This window comes from Littorina saxatilis, linkage group LG11, assembly GCF_037325665.1.
Source record: "Littorina saxatilis isolate snail1 linkage group LG11, US_GU_Lsax_2.0, whole genome shotgun sequence".
Taxonomy (NCBI): domain Eukaryota; kingdom Metazoa; phylum Mollusca; class Gastropoda; order Littorinimorpha; family Littorinidae; genus Littorina; species Littorina saxatilis.
This window is the reverse complement of record NC_090255.1, coordinates 28,994,438-28,999,978: the sequence shown is the minus strand read 5'-3', so window position 1 is coordinate 28,999,978 and position 5,541 is coordinate 28,994,438. Positions and strand designations below refer to the sequence as shown.

The 5,541-nt window shown below is 36.9% G+C and overlaps 1 protein-coding gene across 1 annotated transcript in view; it reads right to left on the bottom strand.

Annotated features, from left to right (window-relative positions):
• Positions 1–5,138, bottom strand: part of LOC138980199 (uncharacterized) — an 85,599-nt gene extending 80,461 nt beyond the window's left edge. The window contains exon 1 of the mRNA XM_070353033.1: positions 5,033–5,138. The gene's annotated coding sequence lies outside the window, so the exon portion shown is untranslated. The remainder of the gene's footprint in view (positions 1–5,032) is intronic.
• Positions 5,139–5,541: the final 403 nt, after the last annotated feature.

Here is a 5,541-nt window from a genome sequence, read left to right as displayed (position 1 = left end):
CTACATTTCATATTAACATCTAGTGGATATCTTCCAAGTTCACCAAATATCATAGCATTTGGAGTTGAATTTTTTTGTTTGAAAACAATTTTATAAAAACGTAATTGAAGTTTAGTAGCAAGTTCGCAGGAACCAAAACCCCAAACCTCACATCCATATAGTAAGATTGGAGCAATCATTTTATCGAACAGGTCAACTTGTATGTCCACAGGCAGTGACAATTGTCTACACGTACGCAAAAGAACAAACATTGCCCTTGAGGCACGATCATATAGATTCTTCTGTGCGACTGAAAATTTATTATTATAATTAATTTTAAGGCCCAAGTACATTACATCAAACACTACTTCGATTGAATTGTCATTATACGTAAACAATGGTTTATTTCTAATTTTACCTCTGGAAAAAACTATAACTTTCGTTTTGTTTACATTAATATTTAGACGCCATTTTAAACAGTATTCGTGCATTTTGTTTAGACATTCTTGCAGGGTTTTTTCAGACTCTGAGCAGATCACAGTATCATCCGCATACAGTAATAAAAACATTTGAAACAAAGCATTTACATCAGTATCTTCCATTCCAACCACAATAGCCTCCCTTGACATAGTTTGTAAACCATTACTGTTTTCCAACAAAAAAGGCTTTAGATCATTTAGAAATAGAGCAAAAAACAGCGGTGACAAGTTTTCCCCTTGTCTAACTCCACACAAACTGGGAAAATATCCAGAGCACTCACTATTAACTTTAACGCAAGACTTGGCATTTTCGTACATATTTCTTACAGTTTTTAAAAACTTCCCATTAACATCAGAACTAACTAATTTCTCCCATAAAAATGCACGGTGAACTTTATCAAACGCTTTTTCATAGTCTACAAATGCACAAAACAGTCGCTTCTTTTTGTTGAGAAAAAAATTTAATATACAATGCAAAGTAAAAACATGGTCTAGTGTTGAAAAACCTGTGCGGAAACCTGTTTGTTCTTGACCTAATTTATTATTACTCTCCAAAAAGTTTGATAACCTAGCATTTAAAATTGCACTGAAAAGTTTTCCGAAACAACTGAGTATAGTAATTCCTCTATAATTTGTGGGGTCAGCTTGGGAGCCTTTATTTTTGTACAATGGAATAATTTCGCCTACAGCCCATTGTGTTGGAACCTTTCCTGACTGCAAAACAACATTAAACAACAATACATAAATATCAATCATTCTATCATGCGACGCTTTTAAATACTCATTAATTATTTTATCTTGACCGCATGCCTTATTGTTTTTCAGCTTGTCTATACATTTGATAACTTCCTCCTTTGTAAAAGGCGCATTAAGAAATTCATTACTTGCTTCATTTAAAGGTTCATTACTATCATCCATTTCATTTTCATCACACTCTTGTAGTTTATTGAAATGTTCGAAAAACTCCGAACAAGTTGGATAGTTAGTTTTGGAATTATTTTTTTTATTTTTATTTTTATTTAGAAGATTCCAGTATGCTTTCGGGTCATTACTTCTTAACTTTCTCAAAGTTTTAACGAACTCATTATGATACAACTTGCATTCCTTTTTTATTGTCTTTTTGTATTCATTAAAAGCACTCTTTTTTTCATGTTCATTGAACGCATTTTTAAAGCGTCTTGCTTTATTTTTCGCATGTAAAAATATTTTTCTTTTCTCTTTGCATATTGCACTAAACCATGGTTGTTGGAGTTTGAATTTCTTTGAACGTGGCTTTTTCGTAACTTTTTGTTCTTTAATTACACCGATTTTCTCAGCAGAACAATTTAGAATATCACAAATCTTATTAGTAACACTATCAACGTCATCTGTTGTCGTACTCTCACTTGTAGCTAGCATATCTTGTAATTTAGTTTCAACAGTATAAATATCATCCTCATTCAGATTAACTACAAAAGCTAACTTGGTCCCATTGTTATTATCCCATTTTGGTTTTGTGTACTTGTTACCCTTTTCTCTACTTTTAGACAGCAAATCTTCATTTTTGGGGTTTTTCACATCGTCTGCTAGGCAATCATTAGCGCGTACTTCATTCTGTTTTAATAAATGCAAAACAACAGGACAGTGTACGTCAGAATAAATTTCACAAAATTCCATCACAGAAAAATATTTAACTTTCGAGAACAGATCTTTTGACAAGATGCAATAATCAACAACGCTCTTATCCTTACATGTGCATTTACCAACCCCTGTCACCCTCGAAAAATAAAGATTTGTCATTGTCATTGTCATTGTCATTGTCATTGTCTCTCTCTCTCTCTCTCTCTTTCTCTCTCTGTCCTTCTTAGAATTATATCTCAAACAGAACCCGCGCTTATCTCTTTCTCGTGTTGTGGTTCGGGTTAAACTAGCATCTAGAGCTGTTACAACAACATCGACTCTGTCACATAACGTCCGTTAGAGGGCAGGTACATCCCACACTGTTTCCGGTGACGCTGCGTACCATTCAAAGATATTACCAACCCAAGAAGTCTGTTGAATGTTCAATTTTTTTTAAAGTGCTAAAAGAGAATAATAGTAATACAAAGGAAAGTCGGGTTGAAAACGCAAACCTGCCTGTAAATGTACGTTGTGCAAAACAGCGGTACGAAAAGGTTCTTACAATAAAACAGACGGACAAACAGGCAGACAGACTTACGAACGGGAAGAGAGAGACAGGAAAAGAAAAAGAGAGTCAGTCAGACAGACAGACAGACGGACAGACAGACAGACAGACAGACAGACAGACAGTCAGACAGACAGACAGTCAGACAGTCAGTCAGACAGACAGACAGACAGACAGACAGACAGACAGACAGACAGACATAGACGGACACAGACAGAGATACAGAAAAACAGAGTTCGAAAGACAGACGGACGTACTAACAGATGGATAGACAGAGCAAGTGAGACAGACAGATAGACAGTCAGACTAAAACTCTGACAAATAAACGGAGACATAGTTTATGTTTAGCTATTGCATCATGAGACGTTCAAAGTTACTGGTCATAGAGAAAAGTCAATAGGGCTGCACGTGTCTGTCCTATTTTATCTGGAGGTCCTTTGACTAATTGCGTAGTAGGAAAGCGAACAAGAAAATTCAAGCATCAAAACATAACAAATCCGGGATTATGTCCATTGATGATGAAAATCAATGATGATATTTAGGTATTTCACGATAGGTTACATGCGTAGGTCATGCGCAAGTTAGGGTTTGTATCGAGTTAAAATGAAAACCGGTTCTAATATTTAGCTGTCAAAGCAGAATATATGTACGTGAATTGCATTTTGAAATACAAAATACCTGAGAAAACCATACCGATTAAACGCAATGCAAGCGTGTTTTACTTTGATACTCGTTAAACTGTCACTTTAAACCCCTGATAAGCTACGCGGAAAAAAGCCATAGCAAATTAAACCGACCAGAAACAACACACAAATCAGTGTCAGGTTGTAAACACGTGTATTCGCTGGACATTCTTATACACACTGAGCTTTGCAACAATAACAACGACCAAGGTACAGTAACTCTGGGCCTGTATGGCGTAGCTACTGAAACCATATAATTATGTAAAAGCTAATCTACAAAACTTATCTCAAACAATAATAAACACAGGTATTCATTTCACATTCTTCGGCAAGATTTTACAACGCGAAATAACATGGTCTATTTCGGTCAAATCTCAGAAACGCCACAGAGGACATGCTAATATAAAACGAGCCTGAAATTATCATAAACACAGATATTACTTTCATATTCGTCGGCAAGAGTGTACAACATTAAAAGACACGGTCTACTTTGGACAGATCTCAAACACACCACAAAGGACATGCTAATATAAAACGTGCCTCAAATCATCATAAACACAGACACCTCTTTCATCTTCGTCGACAACATTGTACAACATGAAATAACAAAGCCCGCTTCAACAGGGCCGCAGCAACAACGACAGTAACTACACATGAAAGGACACGCTATTACTACCTGAGACTATAATAGATACAGGTAATAAGGTAAGGTAATTTCATGTAATTAGGTTTTCCACGTGGACATTGGTGTTGCCGTATCTCTCGGGGAATACACATTATAACGGACTATTATCAAACGTACTGTAAGGCAATAACATTTAAGTTAAGGCAATTTTATAGAGTTTCTTTAGGTTTCCCTCGTGGACATTGGTGTTGCCGTATCTCTCGGGGAATACACATTATAACGGACTATAATCAAACGTAATGTAAGGCAATAACATTTAAGTTAAGGCAATTTTATAGAGTTTCTTTAGGTTTCCTTCGTGGACATTGGTGTTGCCGTATCTCTCGGGGAATACACATTATAACGGACTATAATCAAACGTACTGTAAGGCAATAACATTTAAGTTAAGGCAATTTTATAGAGTTTCTTTAGGTTTCCCTCGTGGACATTGGTGTTGCCGTATCTCTCGGGGAATACACATTATAACGGACAATAATCAAACGTAATGTAAGGCAATAACATTTAAGTTAAGGCAATTTTATAGAGTTTCTTTAGGTTTCCCTCGTGGACATTCGTGTTGCTTTATCTTTCGGGGAATACACATTATAACGGACAATAATCAAACGTAATGTAAGGCAATACCTTTTTAAGTTAAGGCAATTTTATAGAGTTTCTTTAGGTTTCCCTCCTGGACATTGGTGTTGCCGTATCTCTCGGGGAATACACATTATAACGGACAATAATCAAACGTAATGTAAGGCAATACCATTTTAAGTTAAGGCAATTTTATAGAGTTTCTTTAGGTTTCCCTCCTGGACATTGGTGTTGCTTTATCTCTCGGGGAAACACACGTTATAACGGACATAATCAAACGCAAGGTAAAGCAATTTCATATAAGTTAAGGCAATTTCATAAAGTCCATTGAGGTTTCCTTCGTGAAAACTCATGTTTGATGAAAACAAACTTGACGTTATAACGGACTAAAAGTAAACGTTCGATAACCTTCGTCGTAATGACAGACGTTTTGAAATTAAACAGGTTATAACCCCGGTATGTTCTTACCTTATCTGGAACGTCAACAAGTGGAAATACACGTGAACGTTAATAGTCTCTATTCTTCACCGATTCACACGACAATCCAGCCAGTAACCGTATCCCCAGCGCAATGACTGCCACCGTCTCGACGCCAAGAAACTTCTGCCTTAGGAAAAATGAAGAGGAGGGGGACAGTCCCAAAAGCCCCCCTTGTGCACATGACTATGTTTGGGGTGGGGACAAGAGGGAGGAGGGGGGGGTACTGTTGACAAGAGAAGCGAGAGAGAAGGTGTGTAAGTGAAAAGATTCATTCAAGCGTTACGCTGAGAGAGATTGACAGCGTAGTAGGTAAAGCTAAAGACACAGCGTGTGAGTATGTGTGTGTGAAAGTGTGAGTATGGGTGTGTGTGAGAGTGTGAGTATGTGTGTGTGAGAGTGTGAGTATGTGTGTGTGAGAGTGTGAGTATGTGTGTGTGAGAGTGTGAGTATGTGTGTGTGAGAGTGTGAGTATGTGTGTGTGAGAGTGTATGTGTGTG